Here is a 25,292-nt window from a genome sequence, read left to right as displayed (position 1 = left end):
AGGATATTTAAGAAAAAAACCTCCTTCAATTCTCTGTCTCAGAGACAGCTATTTACATATTTGCAGTTCAATGCATATCCTCTGTGGTGGGTGCTTCTAAGCCGGTTCCAAATGCCTCCAACCTTCTGGTATTCACGCCACTGAGTGATCCCCTCCCCTTGTGTGTGGGATGAAGCTGGTAACTTGTTTCTAACAAATAGAATACGGCAGGTAATTGAATAATGCCCTTTTCTTCAACATCATTGTATTATAATGTTAATGAGGAAAAAAAAATCAATTCCTGGCCATCGCCACTGTCTGCATGGAGTTTGCTGTGCCTGTTAGGTGCACTGGTGTGTCTATATAGTCTTAGTGTGAGTGAGTGTGTGTGAGAGTGTGCCCTGCGATGGCATGGTGGCCTATCCAAGGCTAGATCCCCCCTTGATCCTTGAGCTGCCCAGTCTCTGGTCACCCCCGATCCTGAAGTGGAATAAGCAGGTTGGAAAATGAATGAACGAATACAAATTATTGTAAAATAAAAATTCATAGTCTCAGATAATCATACAAATGCACGACCATAAATGATGTGGCATGAAAGTGCTCTGCCCACCTTCCCCTATTTGTAATTTTGTAATTGCTCAGGTTTTTAAATGTTTTATTTTAGGTTCAAGGATACATGTTGATAGGGTTTGGCCATGTCCCCACTCAAATCTCATCTTGAATTGTAACTCCCACAGTTTCCACCTGTCATGGGAGGAACCCAGTGGGAGGTGATTGAATTATGGGGCAAGTCTATCCTGCACTGTTCTCATGATAGTGAATGAGTCTCACAAGATCTGATGGTTTTAAAAATGGGAGTTTCCTTATACAAGCTCTCTTCTCTTGCCTGCTGCCATGTGAGTCATGCCTTTCAAATTCCACCATGATCATGAGCCCCCCCACCCCTCCAGCTATGTGGAACTGTAAGTCCAATAAATCTCTTTCTTTTGTAAGTTGCCCAGTCTAGGGTATGTCTTTATCAGCAGCATGAAAACAGGCTAATACACATGTGTAGGTTTGCTATATAGGTAAATTTGTGTCATAAGGGTTTGATGTACCGATCATTTCATCACCCAGGTACCAAGCCCAGTACCTAATAATTATTTTTTCTGCACCTCTCCGTCCTGCCACCCTCTACCCTCTGGTGGGCCCCAGTGTCTGTTGTTCCCCTCTTTGTGTCCATGTGTTCTCATCATTTAGCTCCCACTTATAAGCGAGGACATGTGGTATTTGATTTTCTGTTAATTTGATAAGAATCATGTCCTCTAGCCCCATCCATATTTCTGTAAAGCACACAATCACCTTCTTTTTTAGGGCAGCATAGTATTCCATGGTGTATATGCACCACATTTTCTTTACCCATGCTTACACTGATAGGCATTTCAGTGGATTCCAGGTCTTTGCCATTGTGGATAGTGCTGCAATGAACATACACGTGCTTGTATCTTTATGGTAGAATCATTCGTATTCCTTTGGGTGTATACCCAGTAATGGGATTGCTAAGTTGAATGGTAGTTCTGTTTTTAGTTCTCTGAGGAATCACTACAGTACTTTCCACAATGGTTGAACTAATTTACACTTCCACTAACAGTATATAAGCGTTCCTTTTTCTCTGCAGCCTTGCCAGCATCTGTTATTTTTTTACTTTTTAATAATAGCCATTCTAACTGGTGTGAGATGGGATCTCATTGTGGTTTTGATTTGCATTTCTCTAATAATCAGTGATATTGAACTTTTAAAATATGCTTGTTGGCCGCAGGTATGTTTTCTTTTGAAAAGTGTCCATTCATGTTCTTTGACCATTTTTCAAGCAATTGCAACAAAAACAAAAATCGGCAAATGTGATCTAATCAAACGAAAGAGCTTCTGCACAGCAAAAGAAACTATCAACAGAGTAAACAGAAAAATTAGAGAAAATATTAGCAAACTATGAATCTGACAAAGGTCTAATATGTAGCATCTATAAGGAACTTAAATTTACAAGAATAATTGCTGGGTTTTGAACTGCATGGTGATGGGAGCTTACAATTTTACTTGGCAAACACTTATTCCTTGGTGTAACTCACCACAATGACTGCCATAACTCACAGTCTCACCAAAACTTGGGTAAATCATTATTTCCCACCCACCCCCTCCTTTTTTTTTTGAGATAGAGTCTCACCCTGTCACCCAGGCTGGAGTGCAGTGGCACAATCTCGGCTCACTGCAACCTCTGCCTCCCAGGTTCAAGCAATTCTCCTGCCTCAGCCTCCCATGTAGCTGGGACTACAGGCATGCACCACCACACCTGGCTAATTTTTAAAATTTTTCGTAGACATGGGGTTTCACCATATTGACCAGGCTGGTCTTGAACACCTGACCTCATGATCCACCCACCTCGGCCTCCCAAATTCCTGGGATTACAGGCGTGAGCCACCGCACCGGCCCTTATTTTACTTTTTAATAATCTTTCTTAAATAAATGTATAGCCCACATTTATTTCAATGTTTAAAAGTAGAAAGGTTTTGGTCTTTGTTTAGAAGCTTGGTGATGTTTTTGTGAGCAGAAATATGCCTTAGGAACTTAATTCTTGTTTATATCAATTAGCCTATGGTAAAATTGGTCTAATTATACATCGTTTTGCTTAAAGTTGCAGTTTCCAAGAACCTATGGACAACGTTAAGTGAGGACTTACTGCACTGCAAAAGTGATGGATGTTACTTTCAAGATTAGGTTATGAAAGACTGTGACTTCCATCTGCTTGCCCTCTCTCTGGGCTCTTCTCACTTGTTCACTCGGAGGGAAGCTGGCTGTCATGTTGCCGGCTGCCTTACGGAGAAGCCAAGGAAGTGAGGGCAGCCTCCAATGAACAGCCTTTGAGAAATGTGGGACCTCAGTACAGCAGCAGACAAGAAACTAAATCTTGCCATCAACCACGTGAATGAGATAGGAAACTGATCCTTGAGATGCTGTAGCCCCAGCCAACACCTTGACGGCTTTGTGACAGACCCTGAGCCAGATGATCTGGTTAAACTGTACCAGGAATCCTGACCCACAGAAACTGTGAGATCATAACTATTTGTTGTTTTAAGATGCTAAGTTTAGGAATTTTATTTATTTATTTATTTATTTATTTATTTATCTCACTCTGTTGCCCAAGCTGGAGTGCAGTGGCATGATCATGGCTGACTGCAGCCCCAAATCCCTGGGCTCAAAGGATCCTCCCACCTCCGCCTCCCTAGTAGCTGGGACCACAGGCATGTGTCACCACACTCAGCTAACTTTTTATTTTTTTGTACAGATGGGGTCTCGTCATGTTGCCCAGGTCAAGACATTTTTATACAGTAATAGATAACTAATACATTCTCCAACTTTCTTTACTAGTTTTTTATTTTTTTCTTTTCTTGGGGGGAAGGTATTAATATTAACAGTATCATGGATAGCCTTCCATGTCATTATATTTAGTGTTATTGCATTTTTTTTAAGAGGTGGATTGCTAAATACTGTTCAGATTGTGAATTGCAAAGGAGCACCTGGCAGAGGAAGGTAACGAGGATTAAAATCCAGCCCACGCTCCACTCACCAAATGGTGCATCCTAGCATGTGCCTGGTTCACCCAGAGGAGGGGATCTTTTTTAAAAATTTACACAAACGTGGCCTCTGGGCTAGTGGCAGCCCTGTTAACAGTCATATAATATTCCATGATATGAATGTACTATAATTTAGTTAACCAATCATCTTTTTGGTCATTGAGATTGCTTCCTGTGCTGTTACTGCAAACAACCCTGTAATTAGTAGCCTCTTTGTACAAAGATATTTATATTCCTGTACAAACATTTCTGTAGTAAAGATTCCAAAATAGGATTCCTGGACCATAAATTATGTCCATCTTTAATATTGATAGATTCTGACAAATTAACCTTACTACAAGTTTTGCCTGTTTATACTCCCAGCAAGTATAAAGATGTTGCTTTTTTCCTTACCCTTCACTGACACTGGATGAGATCAATCTTTTAAATATTTGCCGATCTGATACGTGAAAAATTTTATCTCACGGTTTTATAGATCATTCATAGCAAATCAAATATTGTTAACTTTCTTTTCTCTGGGTCAGGACAATTTCATTGTTATCTGAGTCGATCGGTCTTTTTCCTCAAATATGTAGGCAATGTTGAATAAATCTGTTAGAGATCAGAGAATCAAATCCTACCCAACCAACGTCCATTCACTTCGTCCTATCTCTTATGTGAAATGTTAGTAGGAGAGAGAAATACAACACCTAGTGAGTGTAGTTAAGGGTAAGGTTTCAGCAAAGGTTTTCTAGCACTTGACTTTCTGATCATAAGTCTCAGTAAAAATCTTGTTGACTCTTCACCAGATTTGCTTGTTTAGCCACCACCACCCCCTTTGCAAATAAGATCACTTTCATTCAACTGTTTTGATGTAGGTAGTATGAAGAGAACCAAATGCTAGTGAGAATACCAAGGCATTGTAAGTCTTGCTTTTTTACTAGATGTATGTGTTAGTCCATGTTGTCAGACAAGCAGACACCAAGATGAGAATTACAGATGTAAAGAATTTTATTAGGGAAAAAAGCCTGTGGTAAAAAATGGTGATGGAACCAGGGAAAGCCAGACAGTGTTGCAAGGCTGGCCCAAGGGAAGGGAGAGAGAGTAGTTTGGGTACAAATATCCTAGACTGCCATGCAGCCTAAAAATGTTTCAGCAAGACTCAGAGAGTCCTCAAAGCAAAGTCAGTCATAAGACGGGTCTGTTGTCTCCCAGGGTCCAGCCTATCTTAGTATCCCTGCCACACTCAGTCACTGGCTGGGAGAAGCCAGTGGAAAGAGCAGCCTCGGTGTGATAAATTTCAGAGAAGAGCAACCAGGGTCCTTGATCAATTACCCTCTCTAGGGTTGGAGGCCTACCAGGCTCATTGTCAAGGATGCCATCGCATATTATCAATAAGCTAATCTGCAGACAGAACCTCAGTAGAATCATAACAATAGGAAATAGAATACTTGTGCTTCATTTCTAGTTTGTTGTTTTCATAATGCAACTGCTTGCCTTATTCCCAAATAATAAAAGAAAGCATTTCTATTTGGTTAATGTGATGCTTAATACTGAGTGTCAACTTGATTGAAGAATGCAAAGTATTGTTCCTGGGTGTGTCTGTAAGGGTGTTGCCAAAGGAGATTAACATTTGAGTCAGTGGACTGGGAAAGGCAGACCTATCCTTAATCTGGGTGGGCACAGTCTAATCAGCTGCCAACATGGCCAGAATAAAAAGCCAGCAGAAGAATGTGAAAAGACTAGACTGGTTTAGCCTCCCAGCCTACATCTTCCTCCTGTGCTGGATGTTTCCTGCCCTCAAGTATCAGACTCCAAGTTCTTCAGCTTTGGGACTCAGACTGGCTTCCTTGCTCCTCAGCTTTCAGACAGCCTGTTGTGGGACCTTGTGATCATGTGAGTTATACTCCTCAACACACACACACACACACACACACACACACACACATATGTGTATATATAAATATATAAAATAGGATATATATATACATATATATGTGTGTGTGTATATATATATATATATCCTATTAGTTCTGTCCCTCTAGAGAACCCTGACTATTACAGTTGATGATTGCATAACTTTCCTAACTCCCATGGAATAAAGATGAAGATTGTAAAACAGAAATAGCTGGAATTCTATGTGTAAGAAACAATAAATGAACAGGAATTTGGGGATGGAGAACAGCAAAGAAGAAAGAAAGTTGGAGAGAAAGAAGGTAGAAGAACACAGTAGCAACCAAGAAATCCTCAGAGGCAGGTGGCCAGGGAGAAAATCCCCATGGAAGGCCAGATGAAGGATATTGAAAAATAAAAATGTCTAGCAATCAGAATAAGGGCTTTTTTTCTGCAAAGCATCAGCAATCAGATACACAAATTTTCAATTTCCTACTAGATTTTTAAGTGTTAGATTTTGGAAGTGGGGGCAGGGAGTTAAATACTAGTGCCTCTCTAAATGTATGTCTTAGATATTATATTTGAATTATTTCTCTTAGTCTTCAGGGACTTTTTTATGTTGAACTCTAAGGAATAATCCAAATATTTTGGCTAAATTCAAATTTGTTTTTATCAATTCTTCTTTTAGAGGCTCATAAGCTGAAACTTAGAAATGTCTCATGGCATGCAAATACTGTCATAATTATTCAATCTCTTTATGTGTTTGTGCTGGTCAAATCTTAGCCTTACCTATTAGATTGTAAACCCTTTAGGAATATCTTAAAGCATATAAATATTTTCTATAGCCCCTGCATTTCTCATGGCAGAATCATTATTTGATTGTGATCATAATGTTTGAATCCCATAGGTCTGCATACAAATGTAAAATATTTTATACACACATTAATACAAATCCAGTAGGTTTCCACTGATCTATTTCCTCCGTCGCTTCTTGGCTGCATTTAATACTGTTGATCAATCATGTATCAAAGGTCCCTTCTTCCTGGACTTCCATTGTATTAACTTCTTGGCTGTCCTCCTAGCTCCCTGCCTCCTCTTGTTCCATATCTTTGGCTTTCCATCATCTCTTAATTTTTAATATCACACATCAATCTTTCTGAAAGCTTTCATTTCATGGTTCCATTATCACCCCTAACCTAATGCTCCCATTTACATCCCCAAATCTTACTGAGCTTTGGTCCTGTATTTCCAACTTTCTCTAGGATAGCTTCTCTAAAATATTTTGCTATCATTTGCCAGATCTGTTTGGTCCAAAGCTTTCTCTTGCTATCACTTATCACTTTCTCATTCATCAGTAGCATTTCATTGTCTTCCATTCACTCAAAGGAAACTTTAATGACAGCTTTGAATTCTTCTTGTTTATTCCTCTCCCCACATCTAACTGCTTTACCAAATTGTATTTCTCTTTTATTTGTGAAACAATATATCAGCTGCCTGTCTGACTTCAGGTTCTTCAGCTTACTGTGGTTGCCCAGTCCTTTAGGATTTAAATAAAAATGGTCTCAAATCCCCTTTCACCATTTCAGAGGAAACTCAAGGACTCTCTCAATGTTCCCAGAGTTTTCTGGGGATCTCATATTTCAGCTAGTCATTTTGGTACTTATTTGCTTCTTCTGATGAATTTTCAGTCTCCTTCCTAGTTCACTTCATGTGGCTGTTCACATTTTATACCCTGTTTGGACCCTCAAATGAAAAATGTTCCTTTTTCCTTATTTTACCTCAATACCTCTCACCTGACAAAGTTCTGTAGAGCAAACTTTACTGAAGAATTCAATAGTAATGACAAGGGGCTTGTGTGATTGTCTGCAGAGCAGACAGCAAAACTAAATATTCAAACTTCTCCATTTTTAAGAATTATATATTTATTCATGTCACTGTGGAATATTCACTTCTTCCTTTTACTAGGGCTCTAGTCCCCATAGTTTCTGAGTTCTCTCTTTAATCGCCTATCTTCTTCTCAGCCTTCTCATCCTCCACCACAACCTCAAGTCAGTTCCTAGTCATTTTTCATGCAGGTAAAGTGGAGACAACTGTGACTCTCAAAACAGTGTGGCTATCACTTTATCTCACAACACTGAGAGCTTCTTACAAGTGAGCATCACTTTTGAGTCCTTTTTGTAAGGCCTATCATGCCTGATCCAATGACTACCATAGAGTAGGCTCTCAATAAAAGGTTAATAAATTCAGTTTGGGTGGGGTAATTCCCTTTGAAAATGCAAATTGGTTTTTTTTTTCACTTTGTAATTTGCCTTTCAATGCAAATAACTAAACTGAAAACTCATTCCCATAGGTAGGCCAAACTTGGAAGGGTTAAAAAATCTATACCATGTATGATACCAAATAATCTGTTGGATTGATTTTTGACATTTGATATGGTTAGGCTTCATGTCCCCACCCAAATCTCATCTTGAATTGTAATCCCCAGGTGTTGAAAGAGAGACCTGGTGGGAGGTGACTGGATCATGGGGGTGGTTTTCACCATGCTGTTCTCATGATAATGAATAAGTCTCATGAGATTTGATGGTTTTATGAAGGGCAGTTCCCCTGCACTCGCTCACACACTCCCTCTGCTGCCTTGTGAAGAAGATGCCAGCTTTGCCTTCCGCCATGATTGTAAGTTTCCTGAGGCCTCCCCAGACATGCGGAACTGTGAGTCAATTAAACCTCTTTCCTTCATAAATTACCTAGTCTTAGGTATTTCGTTATAGCAGTGCGAAAATGGACTAATACAACATTAAAATGCTCAATTCCTTGGAAACTATTTAATAGAAATTTGTATTTACTAGTTCAATAAATACTCATTAAACATCATCTGTGTATAATCTGTGTATATGCCAGGAGCTTGGTAGACTCCAAAGCTAATTACACATGGTCCTGACTCAGGATACCTGCAATCTATAGTGGTGACAAAGATTCATATAGTTATGATATGAAGTTAATGTACAGTCCACAGAGGGTTGCATTCTCTCAGTTGGCATAAGAATGGTCTGATTAAAACCTTCAGAGGGACAAAAGTTGTTGAGGCATGGGAATAGTAGAGGTGACCAACCCTTCAACTGGAATCTTGTGTTGACCTTGACATATCATCAGAGGCTTATATCAAGTTCATGATTTGACTTTATTTATATATTTTATCTTGAAAAGCTTGCAATTTTAAATATCTCTAGAAAGCAAATAGAATTTTGTTCTGGATTTCACATTTCCATGCTTTTCTGAAAGCTACCATTCTTTTTCCATTACCACAACTGACACTCTACTTTCACCCACTGAAGGGATCAGAGATGGCTCTGAAATTCAGTCAGATGCATCATGGTCCCTCACAGGCTACTAGCTTCATGGCCACAACCAATCAGACCTGACCACCTCCAAGTGAGAAGGGGCCATTTGGTCAAACACCAGCCACTGAAATCCAGTCTGTAATGCCCTTGCCTAATGACATTGTACCTGTGATTAGATACCACTGATAAAAAAGACCTCACTTCTTCTTAAAGCAGCCCATTTTAATGTTCCACATCTCCCTTAGAAATAAATGTCTTCCCTTGGCCAGGTGCAGTGGCTCATGCCTGTAATCCCAGCACTTTAGGAGGCTGAGGCAGGTGGATTATGAGGCCAGGAGTTCAAGACCAGCCTGGCCAACACAGTGGAACCTGAAAAATTACTAAAAATACAAAAATTAGCTAGGCGTAGTGGCAGGTGTCTGCAATCCCAGCTACTTGGGAGGCTGAGGCAGGAGAATCGCTTGAACCTGGGAGGTGGAGGTTGCAGTGAGCCGAGATCAGGCCACTGCACTCTCCAGCCTGGGTGACAGAGCTAGACTCCATCTCAAAAAAAAAAAAAGAAAAAGAAAATAAAAGAAAGAAAGAAAAGAAAAGAAATGTCTTCCCTTGTAGTGTGTGAAAATCTGTCTCTAAGCATCTTTATCTACTAGTTCTGGTTCTGGTTCTAATCCTTGTGGTCATCCAGAAGAAATATAAAAACTTTTCCTTATGACAAATACTGTATCTGAAGATAACTACTACATTGATGTCTTCTCTTCCCCAGACTAAAAGTCTTCTGTGCCTTCAACAACACTTCTTTGGACTTGGTTTTGAGTCTTTCTTTTAGCCTGCTCACCTTCTTTGGAACATAACATTTTTCTTTTTTTTTTTTTAAGTATAGCATCCAGACAACATATCCCAAGTATGTATTAACTACAATAGAATAAAACAAGACGACCACCTCCATAATTTTCAACATGAACTACTATTAATACTTCTTAAAAGCACATTTTTGTGGCCATTCACAATATTTTTTTACATACTGAGGTTTTTTTAATTTTTATTTTAGGTTCGGGGGTAATATGAAGGTTTGTTATATAGGTAAATTTGTGTCATGGGGGTTTATTGTACAGATTATTTCGTCACCCAGGTATTAAGCCCAGTATCCAGTAGTTATCTTTTTTGCTCCTCTCTCTCCTCCCACCCTCCACCCTCAAGCAGATCCCAGTGTCTATTTTTTCTTTCTTTGTGTTCATAAGTTCTTATCATTTAACTCCCACTTACAAATGAGAACATTCGGTATTTGGTTTTCTGTTCCTACATTAGTTTGCTAAGGATAATAGCCTCCAGCTCCATTCGTGTTCCCACAAAAGACATGATCTCATTCCTTTTCATGGCTGCATAGTATTCCATGGTGTATATGTACCACATTTTCTTTATCCAATCTGTCATTTATGGACATTTAGGTTGATTCCATGTCTTTGCTATTGTGAATAGTGCAATTAACACTCATGTGCATGTGTCTTTATGACAGAATGATTTATATTCCTTTGGTTATATACCCAGTAATGGGATTGATGGGTCGAATGGTATTTCTGCTTTTAGCTCTTTGAGGAACTGCCATACTGCTTTCCATAATGATAGAACTAATTTACACCCCTGCCAACAGGGTATAAGCATTCCCTTTCCTCCACAACCTTGCCAGCATCTATCATCCTTTGACTTTTTAATAATAGTCATTCTGACTGGTGTGAGATGCTATCTCGTCGTGGTTTTGATTTGCATTTCTCTAATAATCAGTGATACTGAGATTATTTTTCATATGCTTATTGGCTACATGTATGTCTTCTGAGAAGTGTCTGCTCATGTCCTTTGCCCACTTCTTAATGGAGTTGTTTGTTTTTCTCTGGTAAATTTAGTTCCTTATAGATGTTGGATATTAGACCTTTGTCAGATGCAAAGTTTGCAAATATTTTCTCCCCTTCTGTAGGTTGTCTGTTTACTCTGTTGTGATTTTCTTTTTGCTGTGCAGAAGCTCTTAAGTTTAATTAGATCCCGTTTGTCAATTTTTGCTTTTGTTGTGATTGCTTTTGGTATTTTTGTCGTGAAATCTTTGCCCATTCCTATGCCCAGGATGATATTGCCTAGGTTGTCTTCCAGGGTTTTTATAGTTTTGGGTTTTACATTCAAGTCTTTAATCCACATTGAGTTGGTTTTTGTCTAAGGAAGGGGTCCAGCTTCAATCTTCTGCATATGGCTAGCCAGTTATCCCAGTACCATTTATTGAATAGGGAGTCTTTTCCCCATGGCTTGTTTTTTCAGTTTTGTGAAAGATCAGATGGTCATAGATGTGTGACCTTATTTCTGGGCTCTCTATTCTATTCCATTGGTCTATATGCCTGTTTTTGCATCAGTACCATGATGTTTTGGGTACTGTAGCCCTGTAGTATAGTTGAAGTCAGTTAACATGATGCCTCCAGCTTTGCTCTTTTTGCTTAGGAATGCCATGGCTATTCAGGTTCTTCTTTGATTCCATATGAATTTTAAAGTACCCTTTCCTAGTTCTGTGAAGAATGTCATTGGTGGTTTGACAGGAATCATATTGAATCTATAAATTGCTTTGAGTGGTATGGCCATTTTAATGATATTGATTCTCACTATACATGAACGTGAGATGTTTTTCCATTAGTTTGTGTCATCTCTGATTTCTTTGTGCAGTGTTTTGTAATTCTCATTATAGAGATATTTTACCTCCCTAGTTAGCTGTATTCCTAGGTATTTTATTCTTTTTGTGGCAATTGTGAATGGGATTGCCTTTTTGATTTGGCTCTTGTCTTGGCTGTTGTTGGTGTATAGGAATACTAGTGATTTTTGTAGATTGATTTTGTATATTAAAACTTTGTTGAAGTTGTTTATCAGCTGAAGGAGCTTTTGGGCCGAGAATATAGGGTTTTCTAGATATAGAATCATGTCATCTGCAAACAAAGATAGTTTGACTTCCTCACTTCCTATTTGGATGCCCTTTATTTCTTTCTCTTGCCTGACTGCTCTGGCTAGGACTTCTAATAATATGTTGAATAAAAGTGGTGAGAGAGAGCGTCTTTGTCTTGTGCTGGTTTTCAAGGGGAATGCTTCCAGCTTTTGCCCATTCAGTATAATGTTGGCTGTGGGTTTGTCATAGAGGGCTCTTACTATTTTGAGGTTACACACTGAATTTTATGTTAGCTAAAATTTCTAACTCCTTTTCACATATGCTATGGCTAAGCCATATATACCTGCCATATAGTAAGGGCTTGACAAATGTTAGCTATCATTATTAGCAGTTACTGTTTTTGTGAAAATAATTTTGATAAGTATGCTCTCCACAAGTTTGTCTAAACAATTAATTTAAACTTTTAAAAAATAAGACAAAGTGTGGTTGAAGATGAAGTACACAGCATCCTTCTAACAACCCTGTCTCCTGAGTAACATCAATCCTGTACTTAAACTGCATTGGGCATGGACATTAAACCAGTTGCTAATCTACCCTGTTGTCTTTAGGAGACCAAGGTTTCCTTAGTATCACTTAGATCTGGATATGATGAGGTCCCATAGAACACAAATATCATTCACTAGGTTTGCCTCCCCCTGCTTCTGCAGATCCTCCCAGCCCAACAGAAAAACACACATCCCGGCTTGCTCCCTCCACTTCTACCTTGTACTCTGTGTACAATTCTCCTGGATGTTCCTGATGGTGTCTCCTACTTGCTAGTGTATATTTCTTTTTAGTTACTTTGTGCCATCTACCAGACACCATTGTTAATTCCACTGGGTACTATTACTTTTGGTGACCACAGCTACCATCCCTACTTGGTATAACACCAGTTGCTACTGCCAGGAACCATTGCTGTCTTCCAGTACTTTCCCATATAGCACTGTTTTTGCTTTTGCCAACTCTGGTCCAACATGTAATTGCTTATACTAGACTCTCCAGTTCACCAAAGTGGGCTGTGATTTGTGGCAGATTTGGTGAGACTTTCCCATGCTTTTGAGCTACTGTTTGTTGGAAGGGCCCAGTTCAGTGTTGCTTAGGCCTTGATATCTTAATAAATTTTGGCATATGCTATGGTTTGAATGTGTACACTCCAAAATTCAGTTGTTGAAACTTAATGGCCAATGTGATAGTATGAAGAGGTGAGACCTTTAGGAAGTGAGTAGACCATAAGTGCTCCTCCCTCATGAATGGGATTAAGGCCCTTATAAATGAGGCTTCACACAGCATTTGGATCTTTTGCCCTTCTGTCTTCAACCACATGAGGACACAGCATTCCTCCCCTCTGGAAGATCAGCAGCAAGCACCATCTTAAAAGCAGAGAGCAGCCCTCAGCAGACAATCAGATCTGCTGGTGTCTTGATCTTGGACTTCCCAGCCTCCAAAACTTAAGAAATAAATTTCTGTTCTTTATAAATTACCCAGTCTTAAGTATTTTGTTATAAAACCACAAACAGACTAACAAAGTACATTTTTTCATTTTTCTTTTCTTATTTTTTGGAGGGAGGAGTTTACATGTATAACCTCTTTTCCAGGGCTGAAACATTGGCTCCTGTGGCTGAGCCAGGAAGCGGGTCAGATTTGCTCTTCCTCTCCAACCATGATGCTTTGTTTTCTTGTCAAGTTTTTAACTGGTTTCCTCTTCCTTTTGGGTAAATTATCTCTCAGAAGCTGCCTCTGTCTATCTCCAGCATCAATCAGGCAGCAAAAGCTTGAACCTCAAACGTGTGAACTCTACTACACACACACCCCCAACACACATACACACACACACACACACACACATACACACAACTACCACCTATGGACTCCTTTCCATGTGTGTGTCCCATGAAAAACTTTACCTATATTACCTCATTTCAATCATCACAGTAATCCTTACATGGGGCAAATATTATAATATCTATGAAGACACTAAGATTCCAAGAGTTCACATGGAAGAAGAGGCAAGATATCCAACTAGATGCAGTCCCACCAAGAGACTTGACCATCAAGAAGACTAACACACTCCAAGCAGATATTCAGAAGGAAGGCATTGAGAGTAGGTAGAGGAAAGACACAGACCCTGAGCTGAAAGAGGAGGAAGCTGGATACCCTGCATGTGGCTGCCGAGCACGAGGACTCATCCCTGGCCCCCAGTAGCTCCTGGGGAAGGGGTGAGTTCAATAAGTGAGTAGTGCCCTCTCTCACCATAGGCCTCCAGAGTCCTAGCTGCAGGAGACCCCAGAACCGATATGGACATTTGAATTGACATGGATAGCTGCTTAGAGAGATGGCAAGGACTGAAGCTTGTGTGAAGCCCAGAGGGTTTGTCATGGGAATGGCTGCAGTGCAACACGACCAGGGATGCCCATCCCCCAAGGAACACCTTGGCCCCTCCAGTACAGCAGGTGCATAACCTTGAGGGGCTACAGAACAAAGCTGTGGACCTAGTAGCAGCCTCACAGGGTTAGAGCATGCAGCCAAGGAGGGCTGAGTTGAGCTTTGGCCCCCTGAAATCATCCAGAAACAAAGCCAATTGACTAAAGTACTTATACAACAGTCAAACCTTTAAGGGGATCAAAAAACATAAAAGCAAAAAACCCCATCCAAAGGACATCAACTTCAAAGATCAAAGGAATATCAACCCACATAGATGAGAAAGAACTAGCACAAGAACTGTGGTACATCTAAAAGCCGGAGTGTCTTCTTACCTCCAAACAACCACACTAGCTCCCCAGCAATAATTCTTAGCAGGCTGAAATGGCTGAAATGACAGACAGAGAATTCAGAATCTGGATAGCAACAAAGATCATCGAGACTTAGGAGAAAGTCAAACCCAATCCAAGGAATCTAAAGAATCTAAAAAATGATACAAGAGCTGAAAGACAAAATAGCCATTTTAAGAAAGAACTAAACCGATCCCATAGAGCTGAAAAGCTCACTACAATAATTTTATAATACAATTGAAAATATTAACAGCAGAAAAACCAAGCTCAGAAAAGAAAAGAATCTCAGAAGTCAAAGACTTTGACTCAAAGATTTGAATCAACTAATTCAAACAAAAATAAAGAAAAAGATAATAAAGAATGACTAAAACTTCCAAGAAATATGGGCTAATAATATAAAGAGACTAAACCTATGACTTATTGGCACCCCTGAAAGAGAGGGAGAGAGAGTAAGCAACTTGGAAAACATTTGACGATACTGTCCATGAAAATTTCCCCAACCTTGCCAGAGAAATTGACGTTCAAATTCAGGAAATTCAAAGAACCACTATGAGATACTATCCAAGACAACTGTCCCCAAGAAACATAATCATCAGTTTCTCCAAGGTCAACATGAAAGAAAAAATATTAAAGGCAGCTGGAGGAAGAGGCAGGTCACCTACAAAGGGAACCCCCATCAGGCTAACAGCAGACTTTTCAGCAGAAATCCTCCAAGCCAGAAGAGATTCAGGGCCCATATTCACCATTTTTAAAGAAAAGAAATTTTGACCAAGAATTTTATATTCAACCAAACTAAGCTTCATAAACAAAAGGAAAATAAAATCTTTTTTAGACAAGCAAATGCTAAGGGAATTCATTGCCACCAGACCTGTCTTATAAGAGATCCTTAAGGGGGTACTAAACATGGAAACAAAGACTGTTACTGCCCACCACAAAAACACATAGACCATTGATACTATAAAGCAACTACACAATCGACTCTGCATAACAACCAGCTAATGACGACAGGATCAAATCTGCACATATCAGTCTTAACCTTGAACATAAACAGGCTAAAAGGCACAGAGTGGCAAGATGAATAAAGAAGGAAGGCTCACCTATATGCTATCTTCAAGAGATTCATCAAACATACAGTGACACCCATGGGCTCAAAGTAAAGATATGGAGAAAAATATATCAAACAAATGGGAAACAAAAAAGTGTAGGGGTTCGTATTCTAATTTAAGACAAAACAGATTTAAGCCAACAATGATCAAAAAAGACAAAGAAGGTCATTACGTAATAACAAAGGTTTCAATTCAACGAGAAGACTTAACTATACTAAATATATATGCACCCAACACTGGAGAACCCATATTCATAAAACAAGTTCTTAGAGACCTATGAAGATACTTTGATAACCACACAATAACAGTGAGAGACTTCAACACCCCACTGACAGTATTAGACAGATCATCAGGGCAGAAAATTAACAAACATATTCAGAACCTAAACTCAATACTTGACCAAATGGACCTAGCACACATCTACAGAACTATCCACTCAACAGAAGAATATACATTCTTATTTGCACATGGCACGTACTATGAAATTGACCACATGCTTAGCCATAAAACAATTCTCAACAAATTCAACAAAGCCAAAATCACACTCTCACACCACAGCACAATAAAAACAGAAATCAATATTGAGATTTCTCAAAACCATACAATTGCATGAAAATTAGCAACCTGTTCTTGAATGACTTTTGGGTAAACAATAAAATTAAGACAGAAATCAAGAAATTATTTGAAATTAATGAAAACAAAGAACAACATACCAGAATCTCTGGGAAACAGCTAAAGCCGTGTTAAAAGGAAAGTTTATAGTGCTAAACACCCACTTCAAAAAATCAGAAAGATCTCAAATTTACAACCTAATATTGCAACTAGAGGAATTAGAAAAACAAGAGCAAACCAACCCAAAACCTAGCAGAAGAAAAGAAATAACGAAAATCAGAGCTGAAGTGAATGAAATTGAGATGTGAAAAACCATACAAAAGATCAGTGAAACCAAAAGTTGGTATTTGAAAGAATACATAAGATTAATAGACTGCTGTTTCAACTAATAAAGAAAAAGAGAAGATCCAAATAAACACAGTCAGAAATCACTAAGGGGTCATTACCACTGATCCCACAAAAATACAAAAAATCCTCAGAGACTATTATTAACACCTCTATGTACACAAACTACAAAGCCTGGAAGTAATGGATGAGTTCCTGGAAACATACAATCTCCCAAGATTGAACCAGGAAGAAATTGAAACCCTGAACAGACAAATAATGAGTTCTGAAATTGAATAAGCAATAAAAAGCCTACCAACCAAAAAAAGCCCTGTACCTGATGGATTCACAGCCAAATTCTACCAGATGTATAAAGAAGTGTTGGTACCAATCCTACTAAAACTATTCCAAAAATTTGAGAAGGAAAGATTCCTCCATAACTCATTCTATGAGGCAAGCATCATTCTGACACCAAAAACCTCACAGTGACACAATAAAATAAAATAAAATAAATAAAATAAAATAAAATAAAATAAAATTCAGGCCAATATCCCTGATGAACATAGACATAAAAATCCTGAACAAAACACTAGCAAATCAAATCCAGCAGTACATCAAAAAGCTAATTCACCATGATCAAGTAGGCTTTATTCCTAGGATGCAAGGTTGGTTCAACATACACAAATCAAAAAATGTGATTCATCACATAATCAGAACTAAAAACAAAAAACACATGATCATCTCAATAGATGCAGAAAAGGATTTTGATTAAATTCAAAATCACTTTATGTTAAAAACTCCCAACAAACTGGACATTGAAGGAACATACCTCAAAATAATAAGAGCCATCTATGATAAACCCACAGTCAAAATTATACTGAACAGGCAAAAGCTGGAAGCATTCCCCTTGAGAACCAGAACAAGACAACCATGCCCATTCTCAGCACTCCTATTCAACATAGTACTGGAAGTCCTAGCCAGAGAGATTAGGCAAGAGAAAGAAATAAAAGGCATCCAAATAGGAAGAGAGGAAGTCAAGCTATCTCTCTTCACAGACGATAAGGTTTTATACCTGGAAAACCCCATAGTCTCTGCCCAAAAGTTCCTAGTTCTGATAAATAACTTCAGCAAAGTTTCAGGATTCAAAATCAGTGTACAAAAACCAGTAGCATTTCTATACACCAACAACGTCCAAATCAAGAACATAATCCCTTTTGCAATAGCTACCAAAAAAAAAAATACTTCGGAATACAACTAACCAAGGAGGTGAAAGATCTCTAAAATGAGAATTACAAAACACTGCTGAAAGAAATCACAGATGGCAAAAACAAATGGAAAAACATTTAAAGCTCACGGATAGGAAGAATAAATATTGTTAAAATGGCCATACTATCCAAAGCAATTTACAGATTCAATGCTACTCTTATCAAACTACCAATGACATTTTTCACAGAATTAGAAAAAATTGTTCCAAAATTCATATAGAAACAAAAAACAGTCTGAATAGCCAAACCAATCCTAGGCAAAAAGAACAAGACCAGAGGCATCACACTACCTAACTTCAAACTGTACTACAAGATTACAGTAACCAAAACAGCATTGTACTGGTACAAAAATAGACACAAAGACCCATGGAATGGGTTAGAGAACACATAAATAAAGCTACACCTACAACCACCTGATCTTTGACAAAGCTGAAAAAACAAGCCATGGAGAAAGGGCTCCCTATTCAATAAATAGCGCTGAAATATCTGGCTAGTCATATGCAGAAAATTGAAACTGGACTCTTTCATCATATACAAACATCAACTCACAATGGATTAAAGACTTAAATATACAACCTAAAACTATAAAAACCCTAGAAGAAAAACCTAGAAAACATCATTCTGGATGTAGGCCCTGGCAAATATTTCAAGAGAAAGACTGCAAAAGCAATTGTAGCAAAAACAAAAATTGACACCCGGGACATAATTAAACTAAAGTGTTTTGCACAACAAAAGAAATTATCAATAGAGCAAACAGACAACCTAGAGAATGGAAGAAAATATTCACAAACTATGCATCCAACAAAGGTCTAATATCCAGAATCTATAAGGAACTTAAGCAAATTAACAAGCAAAAAACAAACAACCCCATTTTAAAAAAGGGGCAAAGGAGATGAAAATAGACTTCTCAAAAGAAGACATACACATGGCCAACAAGCATATGAAAAAATGTTCAACATCACTAATTATCAGAGAAATGCAAACCAAAACCACAATGAGATACCATCTCACACCAGCCAGAATGGCTATTATTAAAAAGTCAAAAAATAACACGCTGGAGAAGTCGCAGAAAAAAGGAACACTTATACATTGCTGGTGGGAATGTAAATTAGTTCAGCCACTGTGGAAAGCAGTTTGGCAATTTCTCAAAGCAGTTAAAACTGAGCTACCGTTAGACCCAGCAATCCCATTACTGGGTACATACCCAAAGGAATATAAATCATTCTGCCCTAAAGACATGTGCACACATATGTTCATCACAGCACTATTCACAACAGCAAAGATATGGAATCAACCTAAATGTACATCTATGGTGAACTGGATAAAGAAAATGTGGTACATATAGACTGTGGAATACTCTGCAGCCATAAAAAAGAAGATCATGTCCTTTGTAGCAACATGGATGGAGCTGGAGGTCATTATCCTATGCAAATTAACATGGAAATGGAAAACCAAATACATGTTCTCACTTACAAGTGCACATGGACACAAAGAAGGGAACAATAGACACCAGGGTCTATTTGAGGGTGAAGGGTGGGAGGGAAGAGGGTAAGGATTGAAAAACTACCTGTCAAGTACTATGCTTATTACCTGTGTGATGAAATAATCTGTACACCAAAGCTCCATGATATGCAATTTACCCATGTAGTAACAAACCTGCACATGTACCCTCTCAACCTAAAATAAAAGTTGAAACGAAAAGAAAAATCAATACAAAAAGGTGTTTTGGAAAAAAAAAAAAGACTTTACATAGCTTGCTCAAGGTCACACAATAAGATGCTGACAGAACTGTGATTTAATCTGTGCTTATAAATGCCATGTTATTCTCCCCCCCGTCATTCAGACCTTCTTTCTCCATCTTATGCCCAAGTATCAAGTAATGAAGTACCATATCCAATACCTCAGTTGCCATACCCACACCCACTAATGTCATTTCCCTGTCAAAGACAGACATAGATTATTCCAGAATGACTTGTTCTTTGTGAGTGTACCCTGGCTCTTGATGAATATGTTTCTTAGAAACTTCTCAAGGACAATCTATTATGGCACTATATTGTCAGACTCACTGGTGTAAAGTTTCCCTAATCCATATTTTTATTTCTTTTTGAGTTAGGACAAAACTTGCTCACATGTAGTCTTCTGATACCTCTCATTCTCTCCAGTTCCTCAAAGAGGTTAGACTGTGCTACGGTGACTGAATTTACGAGTCCTTTCACAACCTGGAACTTAATATTTCTTAGCAATAAGCTCTTTCTCAGCCGGGTGCCATGGCTTATGTAATCCCAGCAGTTTGGAAGGCCGAGGTGGGTGGATCAGTTGAGGTCAGGAGTTCAAGACCAGCCTGGCCAACATGGTGTAACCCCGTCTCTACTAAAAATACAAAAAAAAAGGCTTGGTAGTGGACACCTGTAATCCCAGCTACTCAGGAGGCTGAGGCAAAAGAATCCCTTGAACCCAGGAGGCAGAGGTTGCAGTGAACCAAGATTGCACCACTGCACTCCAGCCTGGGGCTACAAAGTGAGACTCTGTCAAAAAAAAAAAAAAAAAGCTCCTTCCTCTATTTATAGACCTTAAGACAATCTGTAATTCTTACTTCCAAGTTATTGAAATTAAATCTTGTTAGTTACCTATGCTACATGTCCTGCTAGGTTAAGAAGGCACTAGATCCACACATTGCAGTCCACAGTCTAGTGCAGGAGACAGATATATAAAAACTTAATAGTAATAAGTGTAACCAAAGTAAGAACAAAACTGAGGGGCACAGACGAGGTTCCCCAAAAGACTGGAGGGTTGATTCTAGCCCAAGGAGTCAGAGGAAGTTAAACAAAGCCAAAGTCTACAATTCATCCAGAAGGATGACTAGAAATTTGCCAGGTACAAATTTTAATGGAGAAAAGAAGGAACAACATTTATTAGAGATATTATTCTCAGATACCACAAATCATGTTCCTCAGATACCACAGTCAACAAATTCTTCCACCCAAGAGCTTCCATGGATTTTCTCCTATTATATTTATTCCAAACTACTCAGCCTAGCCTTGAAGACTTCCACTAGTTTCATTCACTAGTTCATTGAACCAGTTAGTTGAATTTGTTTATTGAGTGCCCACCAGGAGCCAGGCACTGTTCTAGGCACTGGAAACAGTAGGAAACAAAACAGAAAGCCTCACCTCAAACTTACTCTTAACTTGTGCCTACAGAGCTTGCCTCCTAGTAGAGAGAGACAGACAATGAACAAATAAATAAGGAAGGTATATAGAAAAGTAGATATGTGACGAAAAATAAAGAAGGGAAGGTTGTTCAAGAAATGCCAGGCAGAGGTAGAAAGTGGTCAGGAAACACCTCCCTGAAAAGATGCCATAAATGACCTGAAGGAGATAAACGTATGTGAGGGGAAGAACATGCAAAGCCAGGGAAGTCACAATGTGAAAATTCTGAGGCAGACATATCTGGACATGGCCGAAGAAAATGTGGAGGCCAGTTAAACTGGAGCCAAGGGAGCAAAAGGGAAAATAGCAGGCGACGAGGTCAAAGAGGCATTGTAAGGACTTTGGTTTTATTCTGATCAAGGTGGGAATTGTAATAGGGTTTTGAGCAGAGGAGTAATGGGACCCAATATGTCTTCATGGGAGCATTCTGGCTGCAGAGCTGTACAGACACTGAGAAGGCGATGAGGAAAGAAAGAAGAGGAAAAGATAGTAAGTTCTGGATAGTAAGCACCTGTCCCAGGTGACAGATGACAGATAATGGGGTTTGGACGAAGGTGGTGTCATGATGGTGGTATAAAAGAATGTATTTTGGATATAATTTCAAGGTAGAGCTGGAAATAGTTGTTTATGATTTCAATATAGAACAAAATAGGACAGAGAGAGACAGACAGAGAGAGAGAGAGAGAGAGAATGGGAGAGGGAGAAAGGGAAGTCATAGGTGACTTCAAGGTTTTTTGACCTGAGCAAGAAGATTGGAGTTTTCATTTACTAATATGGGGAAGACTGTTGGAGAAGTAGGTTTGGCGGCTGGTAGGGGGCAGGTCATGTTAAGCCTGAGATGCCCATTAAATATCCAAGTAGAAATGTCAAATAGGCAGTTGGGTATAGGCATTCTAGGGAGAGTTCTGGGCTAGAGACAGAAATTTGAAAGCATATAACTTCACTTTGGCTGCCATAATAAAACCACAGACTATGTGGCTAAAACAGCAGAAATTTATTTTCTCACAGTTCTGGAGGCTAGAAGTCCAAGATCTAGATGTGGGCTTCTCTTGAGGCTTGCAAATGGCTGCTTTCTCACTGTATCCTCCGGTGCTCAGTTCTCTGTGCACACCCCTGGTGTCACTTTGTGTGTCCACATTTCCTCCTCTTATAAAGACACCAGTTAAATTGGATTAGGGCCCACCCTAACAGTGTCATCTTAACTTCATCACTTCTTTAAAGACCCTGTCTCCAAATACAGTCACACCAGGGATTAGGGCTGCAACGTGTGATTTGGAGGGGAGGGCACAATTCAGAATTCAGCCCATAAAAGGGAGTCCTCAGCTTATTGAAAGAGATTAGATAAGATCATTAAGGGAATGAACATAAAGGAAGGAGAAAAGAGGTCTGAAGGTGGAGCTGTGGTGCTCCTCAGATGTTTAGAGGTCAGGAAGATAAATAGGAACTGGCAAAAGAGAATTAGTGGCCAGTGAATTGGAGGAAATCCAGCAATGCATTGTATCCTAAGAGCCTGGTAAGGGGGACACTTCAAGGAGAAGGAAGTCAGAGGAAGTCATCTATATAGTCAAATGCTTCTGAGACACAAAGAAGAGGAGTACTGAGAAGTAGCCATTGAATTCAGAAACATGGACGTCATCAGCAACCTTGATGAAAGCAGTTTGGTTGTTTGGTGGAGAAGAAAGGCAGATTGGAGGAGTGAGAATTAAAGAGGAATTGCAACACTGAATATCAACTCTTCTGAGTGTTGCTGTAAAGAAGACTAGAGAAACGGAAGAAGCTAAAGGGCAATAAGAGCTCAAGGCAGGAATTTTGTTTAAGCTGGGAAAAAATAGCAATGGTTGTATGCTAACGGGGATTATGCATTAGAAAGGAAGAAGTCGATAATGCAGAGTGATGTCCTTGAGTAGCAAGACTCAAGGCTGCTTGTAGTATCTAGCAGCAAATGTGAAGGGGTTTTCCTTATCTAGGAATCTGTACATCAAAGGTAGAGCACACAGCACAAAGGCACAGAGGTGGGTAGATGGGATTATAATGTTTATGGAATTTCCCTCTGAGTATGGATGGGAGGGGAGATATTGAATATTTGAGGAAAGAGAAGAGGGTGTGAAATAGTTGTCTAGGCCAGAGACAAAGTGAATGGACTAGGAAATTAGAGTGGAATTGGCTGCCAACGCTGAGAGCAAAGTTGAAGTTAGTCATCTGAATTTAAACTGAGATCACTCACCATAGTGGTATATTTTTCTCCAGCCATGTTCAGCTAGGAAGGTGCAGGTGCCCTGAAGATTAAGTGTTAGATTTACCCAGGGTTGGGGTTTTCCAGACAAGTTTGATGAGGAGGGAAGGGGTGTGAGAGTTAGAATGTTACATAGGGAATGACTTTAATGATGGACCTTAGAATCTCAACTAGGGAAGAAGAGAAACAAGGACATAAGTCAAGCGCATGACATTAAAATAGTGCTAGGTTCAAAGGACATCCTGGTAGGCTAATTGGAATTGTAGTCATCACAGTACTTAAGGGAGAGAGCTAGAAAAATAGAAAAGATTGGTCAGAAATCTCTTTTCTCATTTCTATCCTAAATGGCAGAATTCCAGAAGCAAGGGCTATGATTTTTACCTATTTTTCTATCCCCAGAAGTGCCTTTTAAAAAGTTCCTACAACAGACATCTCTTGATGAGTGAACCATTATTGTGTTACCAACTTGAGAATTCTTTTCAGGAGACAGCATGAGAATACTGGAAGCTGCACTAACAGATCAAGACCATCTGGGTTCAAGCGAAGTCTTTGCCTCTTCCTCTCTGTTTGTGGGCTCATTTCTTAACCATTGCCAGCTTCACTTGGCTCATCTGTAAAATGAAGAAAATAATAACTGCCCTGCAGTTATTGTGAAGATCAAATGCAATAAGGTATGTGAAAGTGCTTTGTAAACTAAAAGGCAAATTAACAATAACCTGAAATAGCCACGAGATCATGAATCACCCAGCAAAGGGAGAAACATAAGCCTCCAAGGACTTTTGAGGGGGACCTTTGTGCTCCTTCCATCCTCTATGACTAAGCCACACATCATGCTTGTAGGACTCCAGGCTTTGTTTGCAGCTTTCTTATTTACCCAGCCCCTTTTTTTGTACTCCTAAGCTCTGCATTCTTATCAGAGAGGGATAAAGAAGGACAGGAAGGGGAAGTGGGGAAAACCAGAGTAGGAGAAGAATGGAGGAGAGTAGGATGGAAATAATGTTTTCTACATGCATTATGTGCACCGGGCACTCTGCAAAAATCTCATTTAGTCTTTGATCTACCATTATTCAATATCATCCTCCCAATTTATAGATGAGGAAACAGACTCAGAAAGTTTAAATTATTTGACCCAAATTACACGATGAGTAGAAATAGCAGAACTGGAAATCAACCTCTTCTCTTTCTGAATTTAAAGCCCAGGGCTTTCCTAGTAAGCCCTGGGGTGTACGGCTAATCCAAAGCAATCTTCTCTGCAGAAGAAAAATTATCTTTTGGGAGGGTTTTCTGAACTAAATCTCTCATTTCTCTGTGATACTTAAGCTCCCAGGAAAAAAAAAAAAAAGAGCAGCATGTAATCACAGAAAAGAATACTAAAATTACTAAAATTCTTGGGGTGAGAAGTTATTCATATCAAAGTGAAAACTACTTAGATTTTGAAAGTGAGTTGTCTTAAAAAGCTCTTCTTAGCTTCTCATTGGCTCAGAAGTTCTTCACTAAGAGGCTTATGGCAACATGATAGAGGGGGAAAGAGAGCTATACTAGCAGCTCAGATTCTTATTATCAGGCCATCTTAGTGTTGATCTGTATATCTATTCCTGAATAAGCATCTGCCTCAAATATAATGGCTTGAAACAATAATTTGTTACTATTTTCCCCCGCTCTGAGAACTGACTGGGCTCTGCTGGACGGTTGTTGCATAGGCCTTCTCCCTGTACTTGCAGTCAGGTGTTGGCTGGGCTGCAGCCATCCGAAGGTTCACTAGGGCTGCACATCCCCAGTGACTCCCCTCCTGAATGGCATTTGACGAGTGGAAGTTCAGAGCACCCACACACAGTTCCTTCATGCAGCTAGGGCCTCTCACAATACAATGGCTGGGTCCTAAGTGAGAGAACCCCAAAAGTGAACAGTCCAATAAGTAGAAGACCGATACTTCCAGGCCAGTAAACGGCTATGCCTGAAACTGGCATAGCATCGCTTCTGCTGTATCCCATTGGTCAAAGCAGTCACAGATCCCACTCGGATTCAAGA

This window comes from Pan paniscus, chromosome 1 (assembly GCF_029289425.2).
Source record: "Pan paniscus chromosome 1, NHGRI_mPanPan1-v2.0_pri, whole genome shotgun sequence".
Classification (NCBI taxonomy): Eukaryota; Metazoa; Chordata; class Mammalia; order Primates; family Hominidae; genus Pan; species Pan paniscus.
The sequence above is the reverse complement of the archived record's forward strand: the minus strand, read 5'-3'. Positions refer to the sequence as shown.